The following is a 16,902-nucleotide window of genomic DNA, read 5'->3' as shown; positions in this document are numbered from 1 at the left end:
TGAAGGGGGATGGGAGCCTTGGCATTTCTTTAATGTACAGTGAACAGTGTTTACACAAGCACAATGATGTAAATGCTTTCTTCATGGACTTCAGCTTTGAGAACTGTGTGTTAGTTGCTCAGTTGTGTCTGACCCTTTGCGACCCCATGGATTGTAACCCACTCCTCTGTCCATAGAATTCTCCAGGCAAGAATACTACAGTGGGTAGCCATTCCCTTCTCCAGGGGATCTTCCAGACCCAGTGGTCTAACTCAGGTTTCCTGCGTTGTAGGCAGATTCTTTACCATCTGAGCCACCAGGGAATCCCATTCCTGTGAGAATTGTACACATTGATAAAGTAGGAGTCTCTGAGAGAAAAAAATCTTCTTTTTAAGTAGAATGGGCCTTCTGAGCAACTGTCTCTCAATAAAGGGATATTTTCCCCTGGATCACCAGACTTTTTCCTAAATTAGTTGCCATCTTTGGATCTTAAATGAAAAGCAAAAAGAAGCAACTTTTTTTTTTTTTTAGTGCAATAGTTTGAATTTAGGTATAAAATGCAATTTAGTGTTACTGGTTGAAAGAATGGCTAAGTTACTTGTGAGTGGTCACCTTAGCCAGTGAAAGAGTGTCACCTCCATGGGACTCCCAAATGGTCCCAAAAAGCAGAGAGCCTTTGTCCTCCCTTTTGGGTGGCATGATGTTACAGCCCAAGCCCTCCATGCCAGTGTAAATACACCTCTTGGATTTGGCTGGCAGAACTGTAGTGATCACATTCTCTGTGGTCCCAACAGCTCCAGAAATAACCCTCAGCCAACCCTTTTCCAGAATGTGTCAGGCTCTGCCTGGACTAATAATAAGAGAAAGCTCTCTTTCCTTCTCCCTGGCTTCAAGGGTGGTACCAGTGGCACACTGGGTGAGTCCAGGTGGTGCTAGGGGTAAAGAATCCTCCTGCCAATGCAAGTTAGACTTTAGAGACACGGGTTCGATCATTGAGTTGGGAAGATCTGCTGGAGGAGGGCATAACAACCCACTCCAGCCCCTATGATACATTTCTGCTGTAACAGTCTATTATTGTGTAAGGATGAATCTAAATTCCACTCCTGGAACTTGAAAATTAGTTTTTAACTTGACTAACAGAGCTTGGAAGAATTAATTATAATGACTCAATAGAAGGTAAATATTACCACCCTAACCCAAGGATATTTAAACAATTGTTGGCAGAGTTTTGTGAGGGCTGGGGGATGCATGAGAGGTCAGGTGGATGGCAAAGCCACTAATACCCTCCTGTGACCAGTGGAGGGTCAAGACTCTCTCTGATCTACACATGACCGGCTGTTTGCCAGCACACACTTGGAAGAGAGCACCTACCCCAGTGAACATGATGGCGTGCCAGGGACAGAGGGAGGCCAGGGCGATGAGAAGTCTTTTGTGGCTGAAACAGCAAATGCCTTACTCTTGGAAGTGACTCAATTCAATCCTAACTCTACGATTCACTGGATGTGTGACTTGCGTAGTAACTTTAGCTTTCTGAGCCTCCTTTTCCTCCTCTATGAAATGGGAATAATTGTATCCATACCTCCTGAGACAATACCAAGTTCCTAGCATCTCTCTAGAAGGCTCTCATACATGTTGGGCTTCCCAGGTGGCTCAGTGATAAAGAATCCACCTGCCAATACAGAAGCTGTAGGAAATGTGAGTTCGATCCCTGGGTCAAGAAGATCCCCTGGAGTAGGAAATGGCTACCCACTCCAGTATTCTTGCCAGATAATCCCATGGGCAGAGGAGCCTGGTGGGCTACAATCCATGGGGTCGCAAAGAGTCAGACATGACTTAGCACCTGAGCACAAGCACAAGCTTACATGTTAGCTACTTTTCTTCACTGCAGATATTTCACACATTACACATTCACCTCAAAACCCATGCTGAAGAACAGAAGAAGTACTTTATAAACCCTCTTAGTAGTTCTACCAGAGAATAGCATATGGGGTGCCAGGCCACTGACTTCCTCTTTCAGTGGTCACCTCACATTTCCCTCCTAACAGGGCCTTCTGAGGGCCTTCTGGACATGCTCAGGATAAAGTGAGCCCATCACATTGGAAATTGTGCAGTCCAGTAAGATATACTGAGTCAATCCTGCCTCTCCACCACTTTGCTCATGGCCCCCCTGCCCTGCTTGAGCTCTGGAGTTGGCTGTGGCAGCAACAGCATTTCATCAGTTTCTATAAAGCACTGGAGCCCAGGGCCTTTCAAACACTCTCTCCTCTTCGGACTTAGAAGCCCCACCTTCAAACATGTTTCCCATCGTGTCTACCTTGTTACAGTTAGGTTGAAAGAGTCTTCCGCTGGTCAGTCTCCTCCTCTGCCAGTGCAGTTTTTAGAAAAAATTCGGAATGTTTTTCTCCTTTACTGAAGATCTCTTAAACTCATCCTTTTATTTTTGTTTCTTTTTCTTTAAATGTCACGGCCAAGAAGCACTTCCTGGTAGTTTATCATGGAAAACTCAGATCATCCGTCCATTTAATGTCATTTCACTTTACTATCTGTACCAGTTAACAAGGTTCAGTGAGAACACACTAGAGCAGTGACTACCAGGCCAGCTGGCTGCACGCTCCTGCCAGCCAGATAGCACGTGGGGGATGTAACGAGGAACAGTGCTCTTCCCTATGAGTAAGTCTAACCTCCCAGAAACAGCAAACAGGTTCCAACCGTAAAGCTGAGATCCGAAAATAAATTAACCATGTTTGTTTATGTAAACAATCCAAAGATTCCAGGGTCCCACCATGTGGGATACAAAATCAAGTCACATAAACATATCTAGTTTGTCTTAATTAAACCTGCACAACAGTAGATGATAGCCCTGGTGCTTAACCAGACCCTCAGTGCTCACCAGTTACTACTTGAAGAGAAACAGCTTTCCACTCACCAGTACCCACTTCACAACTATTTTCCTCATGGATAATTGGTTAGAATTCAGGATGATAAATACTTTACTTGTTATATGTATATCATCTAAATAAAGGGGGCAAAGGAGGCAGTCATGCTACCTGAGGGGCAAGGGAGGCACATTTGGGTAACATCATACCCTGCACTCAGACTGGCTTCTCTCATCTCACTCTGCTCTGCATCCTGTTGCTGAGTCTAGCTTGGTATACTGTGCTTTGTATCCTTTCTTGGATGTCTGTATGTCTTTGGACTGCATCACTGATCCCATCCATGATCTTAACAGGACACTTCTCAGCGCCACGGGCCTGATAGAACACATGAAACCTAGGTGAGGGTAAGGTCACTCGCATCCGAGTCTGTCGTCCCTTTTGACTCAGGAGGGACACCCTGCTACATGAATAGAGATGCACTAGAGTTATGTAAGTCATCTTTTATGTCAAGGGCTGGACACATGATCAAAGCCAAGCCAATTAGACACCTCACTCTCAAAACAGGACTTTGATCTTAAGCAGCATGAAGCAAGAACATAAGAAAATGGTCAATGTTCATCTCTTTCGCTTCAGTTCCCAGAAAAGACTGCCTAGTGCTTCCTGCCATGGCTGCCCTGATTATTGACTTTTATTCAAGCTTGCTTCTCCAACCTTCTAGCAATTTTCTGAGTTACCAATGTCCTTTGAATAAGTTCCTTTTTTTGCTTCAGTTCAGTTCAGTTCAGTCGCTCAGTCGTGTCCGACTCTTTGCGACCCCATGATTTTTCTGCTTAAATTAGCTAAATGAAGTTTCTCTTGCTAACCAATGACAAATCCTAACTGATACAATATGTGTGAATTAAAGTCTTTTTGAAAAGCACTAAAAAAAACCCAAAACTTGAAATACTAGAAAGCCATATTTTGTTTCTTGGGTCAGTAGAGTCAGTAATATAAAAATATAATTTCTCCTTAATTATTACATCCAATGTAATTCATGTTAAAATTCCAAAGGGAAATTAATTTTGATCCTTGATAAAATAGTTAAAAATTTCATCTGGAAAGATAAACATGTTGTTACAGCAAAGAAAATTCTCTAATACAAAATTAATAGAAAACTACTTCTATCAGATATTAAATTATATAGAAGTTAAATTGTTAACTTCTCTGGGATGTCAAATTGTAAGAAACTAAGCATTGCTAAAACAGCATGCTGGTGATGCAGAAATGGAATAAAGATAACAGAATAAATAGAAATTTAGAGCTAAATCCAAGCATATATAGGGATGTAGTATATTATAAAATGGGCATTTCAAATTTAGGAGTGAGAGAGACCTACGGATTCTAAGTAGTATTTAGAAATTGATTAGCATTTATATTTAGTAAAAGTTGTATCCCTACTTCACTCCTTATTCTAAAATAAACTCCAAATGGTTCACATAGAGTATGAATTAATATTTTATAATAAACCATAAAATTATTGAGTATGATTTAAATACCTAAAGGTTAACACTCAAAGTTTAACAAATAAACCATGAAAGTGCTAGAGTAAAACATAAGGGGATAAAAATGTAAAAGAAAGAAAAATCAAAGTAGTCTTGGAATAAAACAACTATTTTTATAACAGTATGCAAGGTCTATCTAGAAAATACATCCCTATAAGAGGTGGGGGAAAAAAACCAACTTGAAACAAACTCAGTGCCTTCTACTAAGTATTTAGTAACTATATTATGGTCTCTCTGTTCATTGAAATACCCTGTGCTCCTTTAAATGAATATCACAGACCTATATGACAGTGCTCATCTCAAGCTCTACTTCGAGCTTGGGGCTTCTCCCAGTCATTCACTGCCAGGCTGGAAGAGCTCTTAAAAATCAAGGACTAAATAGAAGCCTCAGAAATACTTTACATGGAGATAAGGAGGTATAATAAATAGATCTGGATCAGGACAAGTCATCCCTCCCACCCTCTTCCATGACTCCACAACATGAATGTAAGAAAGAGCTGAGGTCAGGTGTGGACAGAGGTCAAGGAGTCAAGGATCAGAATCCTGTGATGAACAGGAATGTAGAGGAAGGCAATTCATTCTCAAGGTCAACCCTCCCTTCCAGGTTAAGAGAATAGGCAGGGAATAGCCCAGAGTCCTCAACAGTAATAAAGTATTAACTAGAGTATTCACAGAGGCAAAACTCTGTCGACAAAGGTCCATATAGTCAAAGCTAAGGTTTTTCCAGTAGTCATATATGGATGTGAGAGTTGGACCATAAAGAAGGCTGAGAGCCCAAGAATTGATACTTTCAAACTGGGGTGCTGGAGAAGACTTTTGAGAGTCCCCTGGACAGCAAGGAGATCAAACCAGTCAATCCTAAAGGAAATCAGGCCTGAATATTCATTGGAAGGACTGAAGCTGAAGCTCCAGTACTTGGAAGGACAGGGAAGCCTGGCATGTTGCAGTCCATGGGGTTTTAAAGAGTTGGACACAACTGAGCAACTGAACGACAACAAGAGTATTCACTGGGTGGCAGGTGTCTGGGATCAAGCATAAAGGTTAGCAAGGTGGGGGAACTTAGAGATTCCAAATCCTACTTAGGTTTCCTTTCCCAGAGACGTGAAAAGACCCGCAGCAGGATCCTTGGCCCAATTTATCTGTTTTCCTATGAAGTGAAGTGAAGTGAAGTGCAAGCCGCTCAGTCGTGTCCGACTCTTTGTGACCCCATTAACTATATAGTCCATGGAGTTCTCCAGGCCAGACTACTGGAGTGGGGAGCCTTTCCCTTCTCCAGGGGATGTTCCCAACCCAAGGGTCGAACCCAGGTCTCCTGCATTGCAGGCAGATTCTTTACCAGCTGAGCCACAAGGGAAGCCCATTTTCCTATGAGCCTTGCTTAATTGTAGCCAAGCTAGCAAACGCACCATCACCAGCACTAATATCTTTAAGTTCTACTGGATTATCAGCAGTCTCGAGACAAACTTCTTCATAGATGTATCAAGGAAATGGATATCTACTGGGAAACTCTAACAACTAAAGTGACCTTCAAGTTTAATGAAACCAAATTCTGATCATTCCAATGAGAGGTGACTTCTCTCCTCTCACCAGCTTTCCCTTCCCTTCCTATCCCACTGCTTTGATTATAAATTTCTTAAGACAATTTATATTTTTCATAAGCTATGAGTGAAATATTTTAGTTTTCCTAGTGTAAATTCTTTATAGAAATGATCATTTTTACCCACCAATTACCAACTTAGTAGAAAAAGCACTTCCATCAAGTCTTTGCTCAACTGCCAATTTCTCAATGAAGTCTGCTGCTTTACTGTTTCCATAACACTTACAACCTTAATAATACAGTGCTTATTTGTATACCTTTTTCTGGGCTTCTCAGGTGGTGCTAGTGGTAAATTCCCCACCTACCAAAGGAGGAGACACAAGAGACTCGAGTTCAATCCCTGGGTTGGGAAAATCCCCTGGAGGAAGGCATGGTAACCCACTCCAGTATTCTTGACTGGAGAATCCCATGGACAGAGGAGCCTGGAGGCCTACACCCCATAGGGTCGCAAAGAGTCTGATACGACTGTAGCTACTTAGCACACAGGCACATATACCTTATTCATCATTTCTGTCTGTCTCTCTCTCTCACACACATACATATAAAGCATGATGAGAACAGGGAGATTTGCTTGCTTTGTTCACTCTTGTTTCCCTAGAATCCAAAATAGTATCTGCCCAATAGTAAGTGCTCAATGTGTTAGTTGCAATACACGCTATCACCTTGAAAATGGAATTCAAGATAGGATGAAAAATCCATGACCCTTATCCGTCAGCCTATTTATCTGAAAAAATACTGCCTGGCAGCTATTACAGGATCCTTCCTTCATTCACGATGTATACTGCTTCTAGCTTACCTGTAGGAGGATCAGAAAAATTACAGAAGAGAGACCATGAACATCCCTATTATTGTCAGACGGCATGTACAGTTAAGAGAATACTTCTCACTGGAACCTTTACGATCAAATGATGGTGAAAGTGAAAGTATTAGTCACTCAGTTGTGTCTGACTCTTTGCAATCCCACGGACTGTAGCCTACTAGGCTCCCCTGTCCATGGGATTGTCCAGGCAAGAATACTGGAGTGGGTTGCTAGTCCCTTCTCCAGGGGATCTTCCCAACCCAGGGATTCAACCCAGGTCTCCCACATAGCACTCAGATTCTTTACCATCTGAGCTACCAAGTGTCCCCTCAAATGATGGGGTGGTACCCAAAAAAAGTTGGAGAAACATAATCACCTCACCAGGGATAATAGCTGGTGGTGATGACCCTTCTATGCTTTGGGGAAACCACGGTGTAAACAAGAAGGATCTTCTGTGTACTGGTTGGTATGGTGATGTGGTATCTATCTTTAAACACACAGGAAGATCACTAGCGTGTCAGCCCTGTTGACTTATATATATTTCACTTGTGATAACACTTTGAAGTTTATTAAGTTTTCCCAAACAATCTCAGGCCTTATATATAATTTAAGGAAATAAACCCCATCGATCTGGTGTCCAATGCAAGTTTTAGTAACATGTTAAAAATGCAAGTAGCTCCCTTGGAAGCTAGTAGCAAGTAGCTCCCTGCATTTACTAAAAAACGAAAATCCCTGAAATTTGAAATTTGACCGTCCATTTCCAGTTTCAGTGTGGTATGTTATTAAAGAATCACAACAGAGTTTCAGAAATAATCAAGAGGCAAATAAGGCCAATCCATGTAGAAAATTCATTCTGATGAGTAAGGACAAGGGCAGAGAAAGGAATCTGAACCACTGTGATGCTGCTTTTCCACAGCACACATATTTGACCAAGATTGTTTCATAAAAGCTCACAAGTCTAGATTTTACCTGGAAATTTGACCCTGCAAATCCCTGCAAATTCCCTGGGGTTTGGGGAGAGAGGTGTCCTAATTCTCTCTATTATTCAGCTTATGCCACCTCAGTGACACTGAAGCTCCCGTAAATTACTCACTGCTTTTATTTTACCCCTGCTGGGCTCCTTGTGAGCCTTCTTGGGTTGGTTATACTCTGAAATATGGAGCATTAATGACCTTTTAGAAAGTGCCAACACATGTCAGAAGGTAGCTACTTGTTTGGCTTGCCATAAAAAAAAAAAGGGGTGTTAATAGGCTCCAGAGGGGGCTTCAAGCCTTTATTAACTGACTGCTATCTTGCAGGGGGATTCAAAGTGGTCAGCCCTTAATTTGGAGAAAGGCAACACTGGAGAACAAGGGAAAGAAGGCCCTACTGGGGTCCTTTTAGAATTCGAATTAGATGTGTGACCTCGTAAAGCCTGATTAACTATTGTGTTTTCATCTCCCCCTGTTGACAATTGGTTTGTTAAGTGGCTTCTCTTAATAGCGACAAGACTGTCACTGAGATGGTGCTGTGGGAAGCCAGGCTTTGCAGTTGCCAGGAGGCGACAGATCCTTCCCAGCCAATTTCAGCTCATATGTAGAATTATTTGAAAATAGAAACCAAAACCAGGAGGTATTTTTGGTTCTTTTAATAGCCCCATCTCTGCCATTTCTATGGTTATTATACAAAAAATTTTAGAGAATTTTGATGACAAAGATAATAAGATACTGGATTTTTTTTTTCTTTCTACCTCTCAGAATAGTATTGCAGATAATGTCTGGCCTGATTAACAATTAACTCTAAATAGCTAAGCCACCACATTAGTTCAGCAGCAATACAGGTGAATTGGCCCTACCTCCCCACATAACTGTTTGGAAATGGCGTATCGGATATTCAATAGGCCTTGCCAGCATGTGCCTTCACTCGGGGATAATTTGTGGAAAAAATATGCCCTTCCTCCTTCCACTCATTCTCATCACCCCATCCTCTCAACTTCACCTACTGATGCACTGAATACTGAACGAGGCTTTTCCACTAACATTCTGAAAGTTTACTTGGAAGTTGTTTCACCACTTTGATTCCAGTTGGAACTGGAACCTGAAGCATTAAAACACCCTGGGAAAAGCTAGTCTCCTGCTGTGTCTGGTTGAGACTGGAAGCAGTAACATTAGACATCTTGCCAGAGAGCCTTTTCTCACGACATTTGTAACCCAACTTTGTGATGCCTAAGTACAGAAGAGGGGGACCTGGCTATAGGAAGGAAACGTGGTACTCCCCCCCCCAAGTCTCAGGGTGAACTGTGACAAGCTGGAGTGGCACCGGCATTTGGTCCCTCTTCTAGAGGCACAACTTCACACACAGGTGAAGTGAGGATAAAAGGGACGTTAAGGTGGCCTTGCAGAGGGAAAGGAAATATAAAGGGCCTCAGGGAGGCTAGAAGGGAGGTAGGTGCAGGTGCTAAACCAACTAGGCAATGGCAATAGGGAAGGGGGCATTCTGTCTTGTTGTTCTAGGTTGGTTGAACACTTAATTGCTTCACTTCAGTACCAGCTTAAGGGGAAGAAGGAAGTAAGGCCTGCTGAGGGACCTAGAGCAGGTTACTTGGCCTCTCTGAACTTCACTTTCCTGAAAAGACAAATAAAATGTATGTAAAGCTAAAGTAAGTAAACTACATGAAATATTTAGCCTAAAGTCTGGCACATGGTATGGCTTCAGTAAATAGCTATTGCTTTAAATAACAATAATACTGCTGTATAGGCAGAGTAATGGCTCTCCAGGTCCTAATACATGGACTGTGTGAATGCCGCCTAATAAAGGCTTTGCAGGTATGATCAAAGATCTTAAAATGGGAAGTTCATCCTGGATTATTCAGGTGAACCTTAACTGCAAAAACAAGTGCCTTCTTAAGAAGACAGGGAGCAACATTTGACACAGAAGAAAAGGCCATGTGATGACAGAAGCAGACTGGAGTTATATGACCATAAGTTGAGGAATGCTGGCAGGCCCTGGAAGCTGGAAGAGGCAAGGAGCAAATATTCCCCTGCAATCTTCAAAGGGAGTACAACCCTGCTGAGCACTTGATTTTGGCCCAATAATACTGATTTCAGACTTCTAAGGCTTCCAAAACTGTGAGAGAATAAACTTCTGAGGCTATAAGCCAGCAAGTTTCTGGTAATTTGTTACAGCAGCCATAGGAATCTAAGTTGCATTGGAATATTTGCAGTGTTCTCACCAATGAGACCACCCAAGTATCAGAAGGGGAGCAGATATGGGAAATGATTGGCTGGACTAGATAATTAATACTTGGAGGAATGGTGGTTATCTCCACAGAGTAATTCGATGCATTCCTATTTCAAGGACCCCAGCCAACAGTTATCAACTATAAGGCCTGATATGTTCAACTATTTTAATTCCCTGCGAATTTCAAGTTTCAAAAGTCATCTGAAAACCTGCATATAATTCAGAGAAGAATGTTAACACTTTAGCTTTATGTCTTAAAATATTCATTCCACCAAATATCTATTACTCATACTAAAGACTGAAGATAAAAGGCAAAATAGGACTACATTTCTCAATCAAAGAACACCTAATTAGTTAGAAAATGCCACTTAAAGACTAACACATTAATGCTTAGCTATTATGGTAAAGATGATATGTTGTTCCCCAATAGTTGTTGTCTTCTCATATGGTAACAGAATTTTCAGCTGAATCCATAGACCTCCAGCTAAAAACTGTATCTCACACCCTTACAGCAAGGTGCCCATGATATTCAATTATGAGCAGAAGAAATTACGCTGTGAGGAGAAACAGAGTGTACAACCTCCACTTCCTGCCATTAGAGGGAGAGGGCATTTCCTTGGTGCTCCAGCAATTAAGACTCTGAGCTCCCAATGCAGGGGGTCTGGGTCTGATCCCTGTTCAGGGCACTACATGCCAAAGGATCCCTGTTCAGATCTCACACGGCAAAATTAAGAGTGCACAACGCCACCATGAAGATTGAAGACCCTACCTGCTCTGACTGTGATCCAGCATAGCCAAACAAATAAATTTGTTTTTAAATCTATAAAAGAAAAAGAGGGGGGATGTGCTGTTGTCCCTTTTCTCTCCTCTGAACCTCTGACTTTAATATAAACACACTGATGAGAGACCTTAGTGAAGCTGGCAAGGGTAAAAAACACATAATAAATAGATGGAAGAGGTCTAGCTCCAGGACCCTTTGGAGCCACCATAGCATCCCTGGATTATTTGTGTTCAGATTTACATGAAATAGAGGAACGAAAAGCAACTTTTATCTTGTTTAAAACACTATTATTCTGGTCTTTTTACAGTGACCAAATCTAGATCCAAACAAATAAAGCTATAAATTATCAATGATTCAAATTGATACCTGTGCAAACAGGTGTTTAATAAAATAAAAACTAGGCCTACCTGTGAATTAATAACACCAAACTAGAAGCTATTTACTTGCAATTATAATGCTGCATCATAGCAGCGTGGACTGGATTGCTTGGAAGATGGAGAGAAGCATCAGGAAGGAAGTGCCAGGCAGTCCAAGGAAGAACAGAAACCAAAATCTGTGAGGTCTCAAAAGCTTTATGGCCTGTGATGTTAAAGGACATCAGAAGAATCAGAAAGGTGTCCTGGAATGTGCACAAGACTTGAGACCAGGCCTGTAACCTTGAACAAATCAATCAGTTTCTCTGAGCCTCAGTGATCTTATCTGTAAAATGGAGAAAATATAATCTACACTGCCCAGCACACAGGAAGAAGGGCAAATGGTAAAGCCTTGCATAAGCTGTTACTGATGGCAGGCATCTAAAGCTGGGAGCTTAGGAGCTGGATTTTTCCCTGAGTTATGTTTTTTGTTTGACCTTCACATTGTTTCAACATTTTTAATTTGTTGCCAACATTTGAAATCAAGAGATTTCACATACAAGTAGATTCTCTCTCTGGAGAAATCTAAGTGTTGGACAACACTGGGTCTTCACTGCTGCCTTGCATAAATCAGCCTATACTGAGCATTTATTTACTCATTTCTTCAACTGATATTTATCCATGAAGGACCATGGGGCAGGCACTGTTCTAGGCACTAAATGGACAGGAGTAAAAAGAAGTAGAGGCTACTCCCTCACAGAGCCTGCTTTCTGCGGAGGACTCAACTACTGTGACCCAGCCGGTTACACTCACTCATGCTCCCTGCCTGGTCTCTGTTGACTTGGTTGTGGGTGACACCCGATTACTTCCAGGCAAATGCTTCCTGGAGTGAGAAGAGGTAGAGAGGTTGCAGAATTTTGTGCTTGGTTTAGAATTTCAAAACCTGATGCAATGGGGTGGGTAGACAAAGTGAAGAAGAAAATTAAGGAATTTGCCCCCAAACGATATGATCTCAACCAAATAACCCTCAGAATTAGACGTGATAGGTCACTCTTCTACTCTCTCATCCACTCATGTGAGAGCAAACATTCACTAAATGCTAGGCCTGTGCCAGACTCTGTACCAAGAGATAAGATACAAAGATACATAAACAAATAAACATCCCAGGGTACTGACAATTCAGTCACCCTCCAAAGCCTGAGAAATGCCACAATCAGCCTTAAAGTATTCCAACCCAAGGAGACTCTCCGCCATAATCACTGGCATGCCATCAGTTCTAAAAAATATAAATTTTTTTTATCCACTAATGACAATATCTGATTTTTTTCTCTGTGTATTTTAAGTGCTTTATATTAAATCATTTTATTTGAATAACAACGTAATGTAGTAAGCACTATTTTATTCCCATTTTACAGATGTCACCTAAACGTATACTGTTCAATCCTGGGAACACTTTTTACCTTTTTAAGATCTGGAGTCTGTTCTCCATGGTCTAGTTACTTGGTCTGACTAAGACAGTTTGTTGTCTGTTTAAATGTCATATCTCACAAGAAAAGTACTGGTGAAAAGTCACTTTAGTTTCTTCTCTACTTAACCATTCTCTGCCTTGAGTGGTTTTATTACCAGAAGCACTAAAATTAGTTCAGTGAAACAATAATGATATTATAAAAGTAGCTCTTGTTCATTGCAAGTGTATAACTGCTAGGTACTTACGTTTTATCTCACTGCTGCCTCCCTTCTCAGACAAAGGAGGAAACTGATGTTTGGAGAGATGAGCAATTTTCCCAGTTCACATGGCTGATGAGAGCCAGGGCTCAAATATAAACCAAGACTTCAAGCCCGGAGCTCTTTATATTTATTTCCACATGACATATCCTGAAGGGACTGTAAAGGCAAAATGGTTTTTAAAAATTGAGGCAGAGATCTCCAAACTTTTCGTGAGCCTGAAGATTTTCAGGCATAGGACAGGGCTTGACTAGGAGGAGGGTGGGGGTGGGAGAGGGGGATACTGGAGGAGAAGTGGGTTTTCCAAGAGGTGCCACGCCACAGGTAACAGTTAGAGCATCCTAAACAGGGGCATGGCATCATCTACCGGTCAGTGATCTGCCTGACATAACTTCAGGATCTACCAGTAGAAACTGATGTACCCTTGATCTGAAAAGGATAATTTTTAAATGGCTTTGGTTTTAAGGTCGGTTTATCTCATGTGGTCATTTTCACCTAATTAAATCATATTCTGTTCAAAATTACATAGAAATAGCTAAAATGACCTTAGGGGAAACAGGTTCTTCTGGTTGAAAAATCAAATTTAGCCACCAATACACTCAATTCAATGAAAAATGAAAACAAGAAACCAGCCTCCCTGGTTACGTTGCATATATTCTAATGTGCCAGGGGTATTGGATGCATTAGCACAAGATATCTTGTATGCTTCAGATGTAAACCCATGTCTTAAAAATAAACAGAATCAAGTAATAAATGGCAAATGGTCACTGTTAATCTCTGAATCTGATTTTTAAAGCCTGGCACTACTTGGAAGATCAATAATGCATATAATGTTAGAAAAACACAGTGGTTGATTCATAGATGCCCTTCCTTTAAAGAGGTCCAGTGCTTTCAATATGTGTCTCTTTTGCCACAACCTTTTAAAAGAGAGAAAAGGGAAAGGAAGTAAAAGAAAGAACAAGAAGGAAATCAAAGACAGAGGCTGGGAAAGGAAGCAGTACGTGGGGATATTTTTGCTCTCAGCTATGGGCAAGTGCCACACTTTCTCCTGATAACCTTGACCTGCTTTTCTTGGCTCTGCAGCAGCAGCTGTGTCACATTGGCTCAGCATCCGCTTATCAATCTCACTGTGCGGACCTGACTCCCGCGTCCAGTGTCCTTAGGATGAAGGATATCACAGCGACCGGGTTGACTGAGCAGCTGCAGAACATAGGAAACAATCAGTTCTTAGGGGGAGGAGGGCAGGGCAAGGGTCGGAGAGATGACCAGAACATGATTTCTTTATTGCCCAGTGATCACAAGTGGAAAGAATATTGTTGGGCAGCGCATGGGGCAGGCTGTTCTAAAGTTGCAGAATTAATGGCTTGTTGAATCTTAAAAAGAAAAATGTCACGCCACCATCCTTCAGAAAACATGGAAGAGCCTGTCAGTCCTTTGAGGGCACTGCTAACTTGACATTATGCATAACAGTCATATCTCTAAACCAAAAATAGGTGGGGGGGTGGGGAACATAAGAAATAAGAAGAGACTATGAAGCAAAGCTATTGAAAGTATGGTTCTCTCATCAGGCTCCTGGGGTTCAAATCCTGGCTCCACCACTGACCCAGTCAGTCAGGTAGCCTTCAGTAGCCCTGGACAAGCTACTGAAGTTCAACTGTGCCCTTTGCTTCTGCAGAGGATTAGATGAGATAATGAATAGAAAGCTACAGAGCCTTGCCTCTAGCGCACACCAGTAAACATGTAGTCGGAGAAATGACTGTGTACTTATGGAAACAAAATAACATTAACAGCTAAGACAAACTGTTTGAAACTGGACCTGTTCTCCAAAGAAGTTTGGATTGTATGGTTTATCTAGTATAAACTCAACCACGATGAGGTTTGGTAAGTGACTGCTGCCGATCAAAGCATTTCTTGTGATCTGGGCCCTTCAAAATGGCCTAGCCTGAAGCATCCTCCACTAGTCACTGAGTTCACGAATATTTATTGAGTATGGCTTAATGTGACCCCAGGGTTTAGAAACTGTTCTAGCTCCTGGAACTCAACAGTAAACAAAAGTCATAATGTCCCTCTCTCAAAGAGTTACATGCTAGTCACAGAAACAGAAATAAATGCAAATGCAAAAATTCAAAAAATACAGAGTCAGGAAGTGATAACTACTGTGAAGAGAAAGCATGAAAGAGGATACTGAGGGACAGAGCTGCAGTTACCAGTTCACCTACTCATATATCTCTGAAGAGGGAACACTTGTGTAGAGACTAGAAGGAAGTGAAAGAGGGTGAGATGCAAATATCCTGGGACAATTCTAAGCAAAGGGATGAGCAATATCAAAGGCTAAAGTGAAATGGTAAAGAATCTGCCTGCAATGCCGGAGACTTGGGTTCAATCCCTGGGTCAGGAAGATCGCCTGGAGAAGGGCATGGCAACCCACTCCAGTATTCTTGCCTGGAGAATTCCATGGACAGAGAGGCCTGGTGGGCTACAGTCCATGAGACTGAAGAGAGTCAGACACGACTGAGCGACAAACACACACACAAAGTCCCATATGCTTGGTGACCTTAGGAAGAGCAGTCAGTGTAGCCAGAAGGAGGGAGGGAGAGAAGGGGGAAAATGCAATCAGAACTGACCAGTGGCCTAATGTGGAGATAACCAGAATCACCACGGGGAATCTAAAATACCTAAAAACATGCTGAGAAGTTTTTGGTTTTGTTTTTAACATAAATTTATTTATTTTAATTGGAGGCTAATTACTTTACAATATTGTAGTGGTTTTGTCATACATTGACATTAGGAAACTTTGAGCAGAGAAGTGGCACAATCTGACTTACCTTTAATTTTACTTTAGTTTTTATTGAGGTATAGTTGATTTACAGTATTATATATGTTTCATATGTACAGTGTTGTTGCTGTTCACCTGCTAAGTCGTGTCTGACTCTTTGCTACTCCATGGACTGCAGCATGCCAGGACTTCCTGTCCTTCACTGTCTCCCAGAGTTTGCTCAGATTCATATCCATTGAGTCGGTGATGCTATCCAATCATCTCATCCTCTGTCATCCCCTTCTCCTCCTGCCTTCAATCTTTCCCAGCATCAGGATATTTTCCAATGAGTCAGCTCTTCACATCAGGTGGCCAAAGTATTGGCACTTCAGCATCAGTCCTTCCAAAGAATATTCAGGGCTGATTTCTTATAGGATTGACTGATTTGATCTCCTTGCTGTCCAAGGGACTCTCAAGAGTGTTCTCCAACACCGCAGTTCGAAAGCATCAATTCTTCAACACTCAGCTTTCTTTATGGTCCAACTCTCACATCTGTACACGGCTACTGGAAAAACCATAGCTTTGACTAGATGGACCTTTGTCAGTAAAGTAATGTCTCTTCTTTTTAATATGCTGTCTAGATTTGTCATAGCTTTTCTTCCAAGGAGCAAGCCTCTTCTAATTTCATGGTTGCAGTCACTGTTTGCAGTGATTTGGGAGCCAAGAAAAGAAAATCTGTCACTGTTTCCACTTTTTTCCCCATCTATTTGCCATGAACTGATGGGACCAGATCCCATGCTCTTAGTTTAGTTGACTTCGAGTATCATATGTTTCAGGTGTACAATGTAGTGATTCACAATTTTTAAAGGTTATACTCCATTTACAGTTAGTATAAAATATTGGCTATATTCCACATGCTATACAATAATATATCCTTGTAGCTTATTTATTTTACACATAGCAGTTTGTACATCTTAATTCCTTAACCCTCTCTTACCCCTTGTCCTTCCCTCTTTCCACTGGTAACCACTGGTTTGTTCTCTGTATCTGTAAGTCTGTTTCTTTTTTGTTATATTAAAAGGACCCCTCTTGGTAGCTGTGGAAAAATAGATTATAGAAAGTAAAATGGGGTCAAGCAAACCAGTTAGGAGTCTTCTGTAAGAAAACAGATGAAAGAAGAGTGGTTTATGATAGAATGAATGGTGAGAAGGGGTCAAATTTGGGATGTATTTTGAAAGTAGGGCAAACACAACCAACTGATAGTAATAGTTTAGATA

The 16,902-nt window shown here is 41.5% G+C and overlaps 2 long non-coding RNA genes across 2 annotated transcripts in view; one reads left to right on the top strand and one right to left on the bottom strand.

Annotated features, from left to right (window-relative positions):
• LOC145518736 (uncharacterized) overlaps positions 1-16,902 on the bottom strand; it is a 208,489-nt gene that overhangs the window by 89,708 nt on the left and 101,879 nt on the right. The gene's annotated exons all lie outside the window — the stretch shown is intronic.
• The window catches only part of LOC145518737 (uncharacterized), a 49,245-nt gene continuing 33,427 nt past the window's right edge, over positions 1,085-16,902 (top strand). The window contains exon 1 of the long non-coding RNA XR_014063238.1: positions 1,085-1,155. This is a non-coding gene — a long non-coding RNA (uncharacterized LOC145518737). The remainder of the gene's footprint in view (positions 1,156-16,902) is intronic.

This window comes from Giraffa tippelskirchi, chromosome 8 (assembly GCF_054371585.1).
Source record: "Giraffa tippelskirchi isolate mGirTip1 chromosome 8, T2T-mGirTip1v1.2.pri, whole genome shotgun sequence".
Lineage (NCBI taxonomy): Eukaryota > Metazoa > Chordata > Mammalia > Artiodactyla > Giraffidae > Giraffa > Giraffa tippelskirchi.
The sequence above is the reverse complement of the archived record's forward strand: the minus strand, read 5'-3'. Positions and strand labels throughout refer to the sequence as shown.